We start from the raw sequence: 17,278 nt of genomic DNA on the forward strand, positions 1-17,278 counted from the left end.
TTATAAAGAAGACACAAAGCACTAGAAATTTCAAAAAATTACATTCAAACGAATAAAATTCATGAAGTAAGACACTTCGATATTGTCTTTAAATAAATAAAATATTAAACATCAAACAGCATTTGAACTCAGAACCTTTCACTTAGCATCCAAACACTTTAACCGCTATGCTAATCCATCTCGGCGATCGAAATAAGTACTGGAGGACTCTAAAATACCATGCAAAATATCGACAGACACTGTTGCTATGACTATGAATTATTCACGTTTCGTCGAAGTACAATAGGAAATAAACAATTACCACTGTTCTTTATTGCGAAAAAGCTGTTTGTGAGAAGGATACAAACACCTTTTTTTGCTATCGCCTGAATTAGGAGGCTTATTGCTTGTTTGGTTTAATTAATTAATAGAATATGAAGTAATTGGTATAAAGAATGCTTTTTCCAAACTTTCTATAAAAGAAAGTCTGCTATCAAGACATTCCTTTTGTTCAAGTACTTTATTTATGACTGAAAATTTCTAAAACTGAATCCACTCATCTGTCCGTGTTCTGCACTGGAGTCGAGCTCTGGCAACGTCGTTCTCTGTTCATTGGCTGACTGTGTTTTGTGACGTCGGCCGCCGTCGTAAATGGCGCACACTATAGTGGCTATTGTTTGCAAGGAGCTTGTGTTCTTACGAACGATCTTTAGTTGTGGCATTGTCTCTGGAATTGTCAAACCGCTCTTTTGACTTTTTGTTGTGTAAAACTGTTCTTTAACATAATAAATCACATTTTATGGTCTGTCATTTTATGGTTTGTCATTATTACAAAATTACTGTTATTGGTATTTGTCAAAAGAGCCGTTTGACAATTCCAAAGACAATACCCCAATTGAAGATCGTATGTAAGTGCATTGTATCTTAGTCCAGAATGTTTGGTTCGTAAGAACACAAGCTCCTTGTAAACAATAACCAGTAGTTATCTGAAGATGGCCTAATAAGCCGAAAACTAGTCCACACAAATAAAAATCAGTAGAACAAAAAACCGCCTAAGTGTTATTCAACCCTGCATAAAGAATGGCAAGACAATGCTATTATTGCTCCTAGCCAGGCAAGTCAATGGGCTTCTCCCTTAGTAATCTTACCAAAGCCTTATGGACGAATTGTCTTTGTGTTGACTTTAAATCCATTGTGAATCCACAAACAATAATTGATACTTATCCGTTGCCTCGCCCTCAGGAATTAATCTCAGGCTTCGTACAGGCCACATGTTTCAAAAATTGACTTATGCGATGCGTATTTGCAAATTCCACTAGACGGAGGCCGCGCAGAGTGGCCGCGCGGCTTGAGGCTCTATGTCACGGATTGCGCGGCCCTTCCCGCCGGATGTTCGAGTCCTCCCTCGGGCAAGGGTGTGTGTGTGTGTTGTTCTTTCATAGTTAGTTCAAGTAGTGTGTAAGTCTAGGGACCGATGACCTCAGCAGTTTGGTCCCTTAGGAATTCACACACATTTGAACACTTGAACGCTAGACGAGGGGTCTCAGAAAGTGTCAACACAAATAAGCTTTGTTCAAACCTTTGCGCTAATCCGCTGGTAGTGCTTCCGCTGTTACTATTTTTCAACGCTACTTGCAAGGGAAACTCCCCATCACATCCCCCTCAGATTCAATGGCAAGAGGGCTCAGTGGACAACCCATCAAAACCTGAACACAAAAAAATGGTTCAAATGGCTCTAAGCACTATGGGACTTAACATCTGAGGTCATCAGGTCCCTAGACTTAAAACTACACAAACCTAACTAACCTAAGGACATCACACACATCCATGCCCGAGGCAGGATTCGAACCTGCGACCGCAGCAGCAGCGTGGTTCCGGTCTGAACCGCCTAGAACCGCTCGGCCACCGCGGCCACAGATCAAGCATGAAAACAGGTGAACGTGTACTGAACTGTGAAGAAAAAGCAAACTAGAAACAATGAACGGTCGAAGTACAAGAAGTGCAATGTAGAGCAGTGTAGATACGCAACAGCGTCGCGGGTAAGTGATCACGGTGTCCGGCTGTCAAGCTGCTGAGGCGTGTTCAATCTCGTATTGTGGCCTTTTTCTTTTTTTTTTTAAAAAAAAAATCACTGTTCGCTTTGAGTACGTGTTGTGGTGTAACGTTCGTTCGCAACAGCAAAGTGTAAGGAAGGGACCTATAATACTGCTCTTCCTCGCAACGTACAGCTCCCTGCCCGCGACGGTCCATCGCCGGCGGAGATTCCACAGGGCCGGCGCCACTGCACGCTGCTACAGTTCCTGCACCCTCCGCAGCCCATTGCACCTTCCGGACTCCGTAAGTATCACTTTGCACGTGATGATTGCATACTTTTCAGAGCTTTTGGTCGCACCAGGTGCTGGTACAGAGGAACTATTCTTCGACATTTGGGCGCTTGCGTGTATTTAATTTAAGGCCTACTTGGTTGCTGCACCACCATCAGAACCAGATTCGTGCTTGTCGATAGTGAGATCCTTTCGCAAATTTTTTTGGCCCATGATTCGCATCCTTGCGGCGGACGCGGCAGCCCGCGGGTGCCTCTTCGGCACCGCCTGCGGGACCGGTGGAGCTGGACCCATTGCCTTCGCCGCTCAACTCCGCGGCGCTCGTCCCGACGCCCGAAGTGTGCCCGCCACCGTAGTTATCGCCGACCTCTCCGTATTTCGTCAGACTGGTTCAAGAAGAGGGTGGGTGCCTTTCTGGAGGTTTTCCGACCGACGCTCCCCTCGGAGCACGGGATGGGTGTCGGGCCGCAGCCGGAGGCTCGGCCTCGGTCACAGGTGAGGCTCCCTACTTCTCCAGCCCCCCCCCCCTCCCCCATCGTTGTCGTAATGTGGCTCCCTCCCCTACAACGATATTGAATTGGAGGGGAGAGGGATGTGTAGTCCTGAAGAATCAACTGTACACAGATCAGCGCAATGCCGTATCACGGCATCAAGGAGGAGCTGACCCACCTGCCAGCCCCCACACACCTATAGGAAGACAGATTTCAGCGCCCCCTGTTAAACGCTGGATTAACCAGCTACCCATCGCTGGCCGCCCCAGTTCGATCTCAGAGAGCATCAGTACTGAGTCACAGGGAGACGATACGAAGTCTGCGTTCTATGAATAGTAACAGCGTGAATGTAACTGCTCAGGAGCCACAGAAAGCCACTTCATAACGTAAAGTGTTGACTATTGATGGTAATTCCAACACACTTCTGTCCATACAAATATTCTCTAACACAGCACTTAGTTCATTATCCACTAAGACATTGTCATTATACCAAAAAATAAGAAGGATTCTTTTCAAATATCTCAAGGATCTCCTGAATTATATAGGTACAGAAATCCCTTCCTCAATCCAACCTCTCTGTAGGACTCACAACAGTTCATGCACTCTTCAAATATCCACAGGTGCAACAAAGAGAGAAAATGAAGGCGCACAGCTCTCACACCAAGACAGGGTGGAGGGCTAGTGACTAAATTGTGGTGTGTTAATTTTAACCTAAGCATTAATGAAATATTACACCTAGATATGTATAAAGACACACATGCTTAAAATTGAGGGAAACTTGTACATGCATAAACATAATGATGTGGTGAAAACGATCATGGCACAACATAAATATAGTGTGCATACATACACTGATCCTAATATATATATATATATATAAATTATTTTACACAAATGAGGAATTGCACTGCATCACACTGCTTTTTCATTCGCGAAATATTTGCACATCTTGATTGGAACACAGGACATTAATTCTACACAAGTCAGGGTAGACCAACAGCATCGAGATTTCAGTATTCTTGCTGTTACAAATGGGCTAAACTAACGGCCATTTGGAATTCCTTTAACTTCATAAAGGAACCTTTGAATTGCTGCTTACTAAAACGTGTTTAACTACTTGTAAGTTTTTCGTCAAGGTTGTTTTATTGTTAAAAAGCCTCTGGGGCCGTTGCGCTTAGTTGGTAAACGTAACAGCTTGCCAGACTTTTTCCTCACAGGAAGATACTCTCCAAGGCATCATCCTTATGGATTTACCTTGTTACTGTTTTCTGGCACTTCAAGCATAAGTTCACAGGGTGTCCAATTAGTTATAAATTATTCATATTTTCTGCAGAATTGGACGGGTATAAAAACCACAAACTGTGTCTATTATGACAATAACTCCTAATGAACCTATTGAATTCCTGGAATATACGTTCAGCTGAAATTCTTTCTGGGTGAAATTTTGAAATTATGCAAGAACTGTATCCATTTATAGCTTGTAAATTTAATTCCATTGTCCGATAGAATGGATTCATATTTACTGTGCTGGGGTATAAAATCGTTCAAAGTATGAGGTTCGTTCAAATGAAACCTGGTCTATGCGTCTACCTTTGTCTTACACGTAAGGTGGCACCATGTAACTGCGGGTATAGTGGCACCATCTATTCGTAGAGAGACTGACGCATGCGCACGTGCGCACCGTTTGATGTTGCATAGCGCCAATGTTGTTTCACGGCGAAGAGGAGGTGGTCACAAATGTTATCGTCCACTACCAAACATGCAGGCGAGTAAGCAGGAACAACGAGGAGTGATTCGATTTTTGGCGGCGGAAAGAGCTGGAGGTCGTGAAATGTGTCGATGGATGAAGGCGGTGTACGGTGAGTACAGTCCGAGTCGTTGAAGTGTTGTGGAATGGCGCAAACGATTCCTTGAGGGGCCCGAGTCACTGGAAGACGATGCTCGTCTTGGACAGGCTCATAGTGTCACCACACCGGAAACGATTCGGTTACTGGATATTAGCGTGGGCGCCGCCCACACCATGATGCATCAACATTTGAACTTTCGAATAATCTGTGCGCAATGGATTCCCCACCAACTGACCGCCGAAAAGCGCAATACCCGAATGGCGCTGTCTTTGAGTCATGTGCAACGTTATCATGAGGAGGAATACGGCTTTCAGTCGCCTATTGTCACAGGTGACGAAACATGGTGTCACCATCTCGAACCGGAAAGCAAGCGTCGAAGCAAGCAATGGAAACATGCGACTTTACCACCTCCAAAGAAATCAAAGGCCGTGCACACCAGTTCTGGTAAGGTCATGATGTCCTTTTTGACCACAAGGGCCCACTGCTTGACGAGTTCCTAGAACGGGAAACCACCATCAATGTCCAGCGCTATCAAGCCACTTTACAGAACTTTAGACGAGCCATCAAGTCGAAACACCGAGGCATGTTGTCCAATGGCTTATCCTCCTACATGGTAATACCCGCCCACACACGGCCAATGCGGTGAAGACGACTTTGCATCAGTTTTGGTGGGGAACGCTGGAACATCCACCGTACAGTCCCGACCTTTCATCGTGTGACTTTCACGCGGTTGGACCTCTAAAACAAGCTATTCTCGGACATCGATTCGCCACGGACGACGAAGTGTGCGGCTGGGTCCAGGCCTGGATCCGACAGCAGCCTACCAGCTTCTTCAAGGATGGAATCGACTGGCTAGTATCGCAATGGGATAAATGTGCCATCAGGTTTGGCGACTATTTTTGAGTATGTGTACTGCATGCAACTGCGTTTTTGAGTTAATAAAATCGTTACCGTTATTTTACACTAGTGACTAGGTTTCATTTGAATGCCGCTTATATGTTCGATATTGATCTCAGTTGTGGCCATACGAGTGCCACAAACTTAGGAAATACAGCATAAAGAAGTACCAGTACTACATAGTTTTCAGCTCTTCTACTTCGTGGAAAAGGAACACGGCAGCAGCTTTGCCGCTGTAACTGGGTGCAACTCACCTTTTAAATAAACATTTTATGGCTTGGCCTTCCGAAGTATTTGTATTTCGTTGAACGTCTTTGGAAAGTAACAATATTTTTCCAGTTTCTTCGCACATTTCACCTCAGTGAAGTGTCCATAGCACGCTGAATATACGATATCAGACACTGTTCAGCTTCAGCAAGAATGCAAACACATAATGTATCATATTCCAGATGCCGTCATAAGTATAATACACTACCGTTTGTTTGATACTGCACATTCAATGATTCAGCTGTGTTGAGTAGCAAATGTTCCTTTATTCACAGTCCACGTTCATGCGTATCTTTCGTGTTTTTGCACATGTTCAAAAAATACCGTTCGTTAATGTCATCTTTCATCAGGTACATTTGATGTCACCTACGCAATCAGCACATAAGGTTTTCTAATCGAGGTTTCCAGGCAGACATGAAAATGTGTCAGCTACTACATTGAATTTTCTTGGAATATGAACAATTTTGAAGTCATATTCATGTAGCACTAATGAGCAAGTGGTAAGCGTGCATGCAGCAGTTTAACAGAAAGCTTAAGGCTTGGTAGTCACTGTGTACATTAGTGTGATGTCGATACAGGTAATAGTAGATCCGTGTAAATGCCCACACAATGACAAGAATCTCTAACTCAGTGATGGAACATGACTGCTCGTAGCTAGTCAGTAAGAGACTGGCAAAACTTATGGTATATATCTCTGGTTCGCTTTCAATATTAAGAATCTGAAACAGACACCAAGATCAATATTTGACGCGCCTGTCACCAGACAAGTTTTCGTTCATGTCATGATGACAAAGAATGTTTGCACTACATAAAGCTTGCTTTAGTCAGTCGAAATCCTTGTGACTTTCATTTGGCCGGTAATAATACGCATGTTTCCTGAGCAAGCTCGACAGAACTGCAGTGTTAAGTAGTTGATCTGGCAAAAACTGATCAGAGTTTATGAGACCGAGAAATGACATAAACTGTTTCCAAGTCTTCGGAACAAGAAAGTTCTCAACAACACTCAATTTTCTTTGGTCAGGCTGTCCACCCTCCAGTGAAAAAATACACTGATAACTGATACTGCATCTAGCAAATTTTGACTTCTGAAGGGTGGCAGTAATTACAGCGCCTTGACTTGATTCAGCAAATTATGATCACGAGGAGTGTCCAAAACGGCTAAGGAAACACCCGAAGTAACATTAAAGCCAGATAGCAGCAATTTGAATTCGAAACTCTCACCGGCAAATAAGAAAGCAATGTATTTTTATAATTCCTTTTCCAATGGAATTTGTCAGTATTATTATCGTAAGACAATTCTGGTTAAGAATATGGCACATAAAACTCATGAATCTTTTCTTTGATGTTGTTGGCCGAGTTCGTATGGGACAAAAATTTTATTTATTGAAACTTCCTGGCAGATTAAAACTGTGTGCCGGACCGAGACTCGAACTCGGGACGTTTGCCTTTCGCGGGCAAGTGCTCTACCAACTTAAAAAAAATTTTTTTTTTATTTTTTTAGCCCTGCTACAAAAAGAATTCAAACCTGGCTTTCAGTGAATCTTGAAAGGCGAACGAAAATAACTTGCAGCCGGTAGGCAAGCACATTACCACTTTTTTTTTTCCCTGTCGGACTTACAACCTTTGCTGATATACATTTTGTTGTACTACCGCATAAATAGTGTCTACAATGTCCAAATGTTGACAAATAGTGGCTAATTAGAAAATTAATTAAGAAAGGAAATGAATAAAACTGAAAACGTCCAAATGAAAGACATGAAGACATCGCGGATAGTATAAATACAAAAGAAACATGCTCCTGTAGCAATGAAATGAAATTCGTGTCGGGGGCGACACCTGCTCACGACCCGACGTTCGATAGAGCAAGGGAGCCATCTATCGACTCGTTCTCCACACGATGGTGTAAGACTGGGTCGTCTTCTCGAAATTAACTAAGGGTCCGTGAGTGTGATCGATGTCTATCTCGGCTTCTTCGTCTATCTCATCTCTTACCCGTCACACCCAGCTGGCCGGCGGGTCGGTAAATGTAAGTCGCAAGTAATTAGCCAAGTCTTGCCTATATTTCTTATGCTGTTGCAGCTTCGTGTGTCCATCCAGGAGAAAATGCCAAAAATCCATTTTGTCCTTTTCCGATTCGTTATAGATGTAACCCACAACTATTCACCGTACCCATGTCACTGCGTTGGTTTTTTGGACCGGAAAATAAGATTCTTGGGGTAAAAAAATTGTGTCTGATGAAATTGTGTGTGGGGTGGACCGTAACGGGAACGCCAATATCTGTTGTGCCAAGTGCCACACCGGAGCCGTCCCACTACATGCTAAACGATGTTCATCAGTGTCCACTGTTGCGCAGTCTAAACATAGTGAAGTGTCTGCCAAATGAATCGCGTGCCGCCGTTGATTCGTTGCGAACTTCCTATTTACCACCACATACCGTGTTGAGCGTACCGACGTTGGGAGGTAAACGTTCCGTATAACGCGCCATATCTGTCGCCAGTTCTTGTCTGGGTACTTCTTTTCCAGGGTATTCCTGGGGCACCGGCGCAGTAAGGGTTGGTATACATCTCGCGTCGTCGGTAGTCGTGTCGTTGGGAACTATTCTGTGACATAGCTAAGCTCCAGAAAAAAAGGCTTGAAATGTGACATCTTCGTTGAAATATGGTCCACATTGACTGGGGGAGCATTGAAGTGGGCGCTAGTACATCGGCCAACGCACTCGAGATATTGCGAAATTGACCGCGCCACTGTCGTAAAATCGTGCTGACGAATAACGCCCGTGCCTTTTCATATAGTTCACTAGACCAAGTCCACCCTCTCCAGGTGGTAGCGTAAGCTTTGTGTATTGGATCTTAAACAGGTGTCCCACACTCACGTAGGTCCCGAAAGTTGCTTGTATCCGTGATGCCATTGTGCGCGTTAAAGGCAGGACATGCGCGACGTGAGAGAGTCTCGGTGCTAGGTATACGGTAACATAGGTCACCCTCTGAACCATATCCAACGCTCTTAATTTCTGTAACAGCACCATTGTCCGCATCAGCTTCAATATGCGTCGGTAGTTGTCCGCTGCTGTCCGCTGCACATCCACGTGGAACGTAACACCTAGACATTTTATGGTCTTAACTAACGTGAGCGGGCCTTCCTCCCCCCGGTGGTAATCCTCGACCGACATTCATGCAGCGTGACTTCTGTAGATTAAGTACGCTTCCTGCCGCCATCCCGTATCGCTGTATCCATGCCAACGCCGTACGTACTTCGTCGTCTGTCCTTGCCACCAGCATCACATCGTCAGCATATGCGCGTTAATGAAAGGTCAGTTGTGGCAACGGCACTCCCTCCAGCCGTCTTCGGAGTCCATATAGACAGGGTTCCAAAGTCACTGCATACAAAAATATCGAAAGGGGGCAACCTTAATGAACTGACCTTGAAATAACAATGTAGTCAGTGCCCCGCCCATTCACCGAGACCTTTGATCGCCCACCGTGTAACAGTCGCATGATCACTAGAATGAAGGCCTGTGGGATTCCCAATCTGCCCATCACTGCGTGCTAAAAGCTATTATCCACTCAGTCGAACGCATGATCGAAGTCCCGAGACTCGAACTCGGGACCTTTGCCTTTTGCGGGCAAGTGCTCTGCCAACTGAGCTACCCAAGCACCACGCCCCGTCCTCACAGCTTTACTTCTGCCAGTACCTAGTCTCCTAACTTCCAAACTTAACAGAAGCTCTCCTGCGAACCTTGCATAACTAGCTCTCCTGAAAGAAAGGATATTACGGAGACATGGGACTTAACTTATGAGGGCATCAGTCCCCTAGAACTTAGAACTAGTTAAACCTAACTAACCTAAGGACATCACAAACATCCATGTCCGAGGCAGGATTCGAACCTGCGACCGCAGCGGTCGCGCGGTTCCAGACTGTAGCGCCTAGAACCGCTCGGCCACCCCGGCCGGCAGTTTCTTATGAAATTTTACGACTTCCGTCATAATGAGCATTTGATTCCATAACTTTTGTAAGAACAAAACTAACTATTTGGTTAACCAGATTAGCAGGTGCAGCATTTTCAGAAGAACCTGAAGCAGGTTGCTCTTCCAATGTTTCGCATCGATCAGTTCCGCTATCAGAATGTCAATCATTCAGCAAGCTGATTATTTTCGACTTCAGTCAGCTGTTCATCTGTGTCCCCAGCATTTCTCTATGCACAAGATCGAGCATTAAGAGACATTTTTGATATTATAATAGCTTAGCCCACACACCCACACCGACTTACGATACTAATTTTTGTAACTCTAAGTCCAGTTTCAAATCAGGAAGCAGTCTGCACTAATGACATCAGAGTTTGCACAAGAGAAGCTTCCATCTATTGAGACTACGCTCTGTGTGAATGTAGTTATTTTAATAAATGGGAGATTGGATTGCATAAGCCAAAAGATGAGATTTTGAACGAAAAAAAACACTTCTGTTTTCTTTGCTGCAAAGAGCGTTGAAACTCATTCAACCATCTGCTTAAGTACGAATTAGTATAAAGAACAGACTGACTCTCTTGTTGAGGTCCCTCATCACACACGTAGTAATTTTTGTACAACTTTTTATTATGCATATGGCTTCCATTTGCCTTGTAGTCTTATTGTATCCGATCCAGTTTTTTATGTGTACGTAGCACTCATTATTCATCAAACAGAAATGCAATAAAGTATTAGTTTTAAGAATAAATACAGCAATACAATATATGTAAATATACACCAATTATTTCCTACCAAAGAAAACGATGTCTTTGTCTCAGTAGCCACAGTAGTACCTAGAACTTTCGATAACCAATGAGAAATACGGTTTAAAACAAAAAATGAGGCCCATCATCATTATTTATAGATTTTTACTTTGATTTTTACGTGTTTTATATAACATAATTCGGGTTTTAGCATCAGCTGCGACGTACTCTTAGTGCTTTCGGTTTTTAAGTGTTGGACAATGCAGAATCCATATCCTCAACTCATCGATAAGAAAGGAATTTGTCGTATTTGTACTGTAGTGCTTCAGTGGAAGGTAACAGTCACAGTCGATAAGCGGGTCATAAAATCGAAGAAGCCTTGGCTGACGATTTTTCGAATTAGAAACATGTAGCAGAGCATGTGAGATGTCTTACAATTAGCTATTTTCATATTAGTTGCTCGAAACCATTAAAAAGCAATGAAACTACTAATGTCGTTCAATCGACCGTCATTTTAGAGGAAACAAGTGACGGGTAATCGAACAGCGTTATTGTAAATATTCAGCACATTAAAGGCGTAGTGAGACGGGTTTCCCCGATACATGTGTCAAAGAACTATGGAAATTCCAAATTTATGACGTTTTGCAATGCACGAGCAGGAGATGTGGCAGAATTAAAATCTTTATTACAAAGAGATGGTTACAAATTGTTTGACCACAATAATCAAATGATGGCAACTACATTTTTGTCCTTATTTGTGGAGGAGATAAATCTGGTAAATAATTTTCAATTTTACTGGATGAAACTTGTGACTTGTCTCTAACAGAGCAAGTCTCTGTTTCTTTCAGAGTCGTTTCTGAAGATCTGACAGTGAGTATTTCGTCAGATTTTATTCTACAGACAGTACCTCGGCAGAAACTTTATTTGCTCTCGTCAGAGACATTATACGATAGCTTTCCATTTTTAATGGAAAACTCATAAAACTTTTTAAATAAAACAAATATTACTAACGTTCTGCATCCCTCATGCCTGCATATTTATTTCTCAACGTAGTCACCCAGGTGGCGACGACATTTCTCCTAATGAGAGGTCAATTTGTTCGTACCGTCTTTGTAGAATGTCTGACGTCGTTGACGAATCTACAAGCTCATCTCTGCTTCTACCACTCCATCGCTGTCAAAGTGGAATCCTCGAATATATTCTTCAAGTCTTGGAAACAGATGAAAATCGGAAGGGACCAAGTAGGAAGTGTGTGGAGAATGATCGATGACTGTGAACCCGAGGCATAGGACTGTTGCAGATGTCGCAACGCTCGTCTGTGGTCTGGTATTGTTATGCTGAATGAGACGGTGCTTCCGGTGTAGACGATCGCTTGGAATTCGAAACTCGATTACAACAGCCGTGTCTCATGTACCGACATAGTTACGTTGCACACCGAAACGGTAGATGCTACAATTCGGAACCCTCTAGCGGCAGAGCGCTGCAAATATACAGACATGAAGAATAGAGGCGTATTTTATTTTAAATGTTACAAGAGTTTTCGAGTAAGAAATTAGGAGGCATTACTCTTCAGTACTGTATTGTAGTTCTGCACGAGTTACCAGTCTCAAAACTCAGGCGGCATTGTTACAACAAGGCATCAAATGTTTTTAGCAATGTCTCAGGATTTCAGTCGCGAATACGCAAGGAAGAGCTGAGAGAGTTTTGCATTGTAATATTCATAATCCTAAATTCATCTTACGGGATGAAACTGAATTACAAATAAGAAAATTTATTTGAATAACGAAACATTGAATAAACTTTATGCGGAACTCACCAAAGCGCTACGCTCAGTTCAGAGAGTTGCAGTTTGAAATCGTGGAAGACACTGAAAGAAGTTTACCTATTCTATCAGCCCACTGTCCAACTATTACAAATTCTACCGAATTGTGATGGTCACTTTGTCTTTATATTTATACATACAGGTAGGTAGTACGCATAAAGGCCCTGAGGGTAAATTATAAACAAGTGATTCAAGGAAATTTAAAGTACGGTGTTGGTAAGCATGAGGATTTTGAGGTTATTTACGAAGGTTCTAGTGCTATTTTTTTTTATAATGCTTGTTGAAGTTTCCACCTTGCAAAAATCTTACACACAGAATTAGATAAGGGTAATCTGTGTGTAATCGAATCGTATGAAAATGGTTGCCGATATTTTATCTGGGTCCCGTGATTTTAAGTTAGAGAAATTTTGTGCACGAGAGTTCAAACTGTTGCTAATCTTTATTTCAACATATCTGAACTTCCACATCGTCAGAGAACTCCTAAACGTCTCAATTAAAGTACTAAAGAAACTTTAAAATTTAAAATTGCCACAAGAATTTTTACTGAAATTTTCCACCAAATGATTGCTCCACGATAAGACAATACTCTGCGAAATTTTTTAAAACCGTTGGAAAAATTTTCTGTTGGCCGTCCTATAGACGCCAGTTCAATTGGAAAAATTTTAATGGAAGAGTTTGATATACTTGAGAGATACGTTTTTGCAACTTTTACAAGACAGAATGAGCAGTCGAAAAACTCGAGTGAAATTGTGGAATATTTCAAAAAATATGAATTGACAGGAGTGTGCACTTTGTTCTCTTGCCTATTTTTCTGGATCGTATTGTTCTAATGAACGAAGTCCGTCTTTCTTACGTCTATTCAAAATTTACCTAATATGAGGTGATTTAATCATATCTCCTTTCTGCATGTTTACAGTGACACTGGTCATACTCTACATTTAGATAATCTGTTGCATATATTTAATTCGTGATACTGTGATGCACACTTTTTGCATTGTGCTAGTGACTTATGAATTGGCTTGGTAAAATAAATAATGCTTTAAGAATTATGTTGAATTTCACTGTAGTTTTTGTGCCTAAAATTCTCCTTTTTATGTGTCTTCCTTCTATTTACAATGTCTTGACGGGAAGCATAAATATCAGTTTTAATAACTACAATATGAGGTCGTGTATTTCCGTTTTGTGAAACAATTTTGTTGATGCGTCGGTTCCAGGTGAGTTTATACGTTGTTCGAAGTTAGCATTTTTTTGTCTCTCAGATTCCCGAATTAGCGTCACAGTTTCAGAATTCTCACCTAGAGTTTGTCTACATGGCACTTTTGACGAATTTGTAGCCCAGTCCTTTCTATCTAGTCACTTCCAGAGTAGTCCTGAGATTAAATTACATGGAGTTTCTCTACAGAGTGGATTACTTGTGGTCTGTTATTGGAGAAGATTGCTGTGTCATTAGAGAATGGTAGGCAATGAAGGTAAAATTCATTTTGGCTCCTTGTGTCAATATTTATACCTTAATTTAACTTGCCATATCGTGAAAACATTTTGTTTCTTAAACTGAACAGTAGGGCGATAATCCATATCCTTGTCAGCGCCGTGTTTAAATTTCGAACGGTTCAGAAAATTCTCTCAAAAATTTGTCTTTCATGTTGTAGAGTTCCGCTTTTGCTTAAGACATTGTGTCTGCCGAAATATATGCCTCATATTGAAATCGACAAATATGATTACATTTGTTAGGTTTAACGAACATGGGGGATGGTTTTATTCTGTACAGGATTTCTTTCTTCGAAATTCTTCCTGGTATTTTCTAATTAAGTGGCCTCTTCCTTTCCTGATCTATTAAACAGGATTTTATAAAGAACTTTATAATTGTTTAAATTTGCCTCCTTCCTCATAACTATTTTCCTACGCAAGACAATAGAATGTAGTTATTTCCAAAGTCAAAAGTTATTTACCATACAGACACACAAGACTTGATCAAGTTGATTTTGAGGAGCAAAATTCAGCAGTTCTGATTTCTGGAATATTCACTAAAACCAGTTCCTCCAGCGTGTAGGCTCCAGCCAACGTCGGGCAGAGCAATGTTCTCCACATTTGCAGGTTACATCTCCAGCACTGGAGCCCCACCACTTCAAGTTTTTGCACCGCGTCACACTCGCAGTCTGTTGAAAGTCTTCCATGTCCGGTAGGGCTGTTGAAAACCCGCGGTGGACTCTTCCTTTGGGTTCTAGTTATGACTTCTATTTGCCTTGTCTGACACTGTTTTATTCGGCGAGCGGAAGCCGTTAATGTAATGGCTACGGTTGTTCAAAGAAAGCTGTTTTTCAGCTTCAGCCAAGAGCATGATGTTTCTCTTCTAAACATGGGATGCTTCAAATCATTTTTGCGTTTTTTTCTCCTCAACGTCTTCGTCTGATATCCGGAGTTGCTATGCCTGTACCACAGCGTCTTCCTTATGAAGAGGGTGAATTAAGATACTTTTGTTCCTGGGGGAATTTTGCCGTAACTGTCAATGTTCTGCCGGCGGGAGTGGCCGAGCGATTCTAGGCGCTACAGTCTGGAGCAGCGCGATCGCTACCGTCGCAGGTTCGAATCCTGCCTGGAGCATGGATGTGTGTGATGTCCTTAGGTTAGTTAGGTTTACGTAGTTCTGAGTTCTAGGGGAATGATGTCCACAGCAGTTAAGTCCCATAGTGCTCAAAGCCATTTGAACTATTTGTCAATGTTCTGTAATATTTCTTCAACAATGTGGACCAGTTTACTGTCATTTATTTTCCAAAGTCATGCATTATTTGTACGATTTCTTTCCTCGTGGAGGTGCTAAGTCCAGATTTGTGGTAGGTTCCTCAAAAATGGGTTGGTGATTGGGACAACCGCAACTTTCTGAATTATGCAACTAGTCTGCTAGAAGTTTGCAGTTTTCTTTGTTATTTGTTTCTAGTATTCCGTCTGCATGTCTATAGCATAATCCTAGAAACTTTTTTTTTAACTGGCCATTAATTTCCGTCTATCTGTTGAACTGGTATTAACGTTTTTCTGCCGTGATCATGTGATGATTTTCGGTCTTTGTTTTTGGAAATTTGAGGTATTCTTACCAAATGGTTTCTGATTTGTGACACTTGTATAGTTAAAAGTGTACTATCTACCAATCTGTCGCAGGAATTACTCCACCATCTGTGTTTTCATTTTCTTCATTGTGTTGCAGCGGTTTGAGACACCTGGCAGATTGAATTTTCGCAGTCGTTCTAGCCAGGTAACATGTGTGAACGTAAATTTGCAAGGAAAGAATATGAATTTAATTTTAGGATTTCAGCATCCGTCTTTTGTGTTCTAGCTGTTTACCGTTTGATGTTTTTGAGCTGAAACTTTTACTTCTGCTAGAGACAGATGGTGATCCGAATCTATAATCGACATATCGATTTAAACATTGACCATTTTCTTTGGTACTGACTAATGGTTACCAGAAGATGAATTTGAAAGTATCCTTCGTGTTGGATAGGTGATAGCCAAGCATTTTTCTCCAGGAGAGTGGCTGGAAGAGTTGTTAGCTTAAAAATATGACAAAATTCAATGAACTTTTTTCCATTTCTGTTTTATCTCGTATTTGCTTGCTACATCACTGTAAAAAAAAATATTGTGGTGATATACAGAAGGGGTGAGGTAAATTATCTGACAGAAAAGTTGAAAGTGAGTCTTGTTTGTCAGCTGTTTATTTGCAGTTGGTGGCTATCTACATTTGTACATTGATGCGGGTGCAGCAGGCGGCCTGGCGCTGGGAGGCCGTGGTTCACGTGGTGTGGTGTGGCGCACCCTCACAGCACGAAGGCGGCGGCGGGCGCGTGGATGGCGGCCGGCAGGGCGTAGGCGGCTGCAACGAGCGGCGCGTGGAAGTTCTGCGCCACCACCTGAGAGCTGTGCGCCGTCACCACGGCTGGGGCGGCGTAGGCCACGGGGGCGGCCGCGTAGGCCACGGGGGCGGCCGCCAACAGGCCGGGCGACGCCTTGGGGGCGGGGGCCGCCTGCACGGCGCACAGCGCCACTGCCACCAGCACGATGCTCTGAGAACAAGCGAGGGCGCGGCTGTCAACACACCTGCTGTGGCATTGCGCCAGCTAGGGGAGGAAACACACTGGACAAACAACTAGCCGCCCCCAGGGGCACCAAGCTAATATCGTTTAAGATACCAGCCTTCCTAATGCCGAGGAGCAGGACGCAAAAGTTCTTCATGTGTGCCCTATCCCGCTGAAAATACTGATTATTGGACCTTCAGTGCTACTGGGGTTGTTAATTGTTAGGTTGTAACTGCTGTTCTTAACAGACCCGAAAACATGTGCGATTAGGATCTGGTGATTTAGCAGACCAGTCGACATACGACTGGGAGTCTTAGCGTTCTACAGTATCGTATGATTGCAGCTTTATGAGCACAGATCCTTCTACGCTTATTGGTCACGTTAGAGTGACCTGCTGTCAAAAGCATTAATGATCATCCTTTGTGGAACGGACCGCTGAGAGACTTGCAGGAAGAGATCAATGAGGTTCTGGAAGGTACCGACAGGGAGCCATGCCGGGTGTAATATAACGGCCAGCCGCGCCAGGTTTGTCGGTTGAGGATCCATAGCGTAAACAGCACGATTGAGGTGGTCCCACAGATTCTATATTAGATTTAAATCTGACGAGTTTGGTGAGCAGGGAAGTATTGTAAATTCATACTGTTGGTCTTCGAACACACATATACTGGGAGCTGTGTGACAAGTTCCTTTGTCCTCCTCATTGATGCCATCGTGCTGAGGAAACACAAGGTGCATTTAGGATTGGATGTGCTCCCCAAGTTGGATGCATTGTGGTGTTGATCTTTTGCGCCTGCGAGAAAGGCGAGATCACCCAGGCATACCCTCCAGACCCACACCCTTTCAACGGTTCTGTTTACTTCCAGGCGTTTCACGCCGTGCACG

Source organism: Schistocerca piceifrons, chromosome 3, assembly GCF_021461385.2.
Source record: "Schistocerca piceifrons isolate TAMUIC-IGC-003096 chromosome 3, iqSchPice1.1, whole genome shotgun sequence".
In the NCBI taxonomy this organism is placed as follows: Eukaryota; Metazoa; Arthropoda; class Insecta; order Orthoptera; family Acrididae; genus Schistocerca; species Schistocerca piceifrons.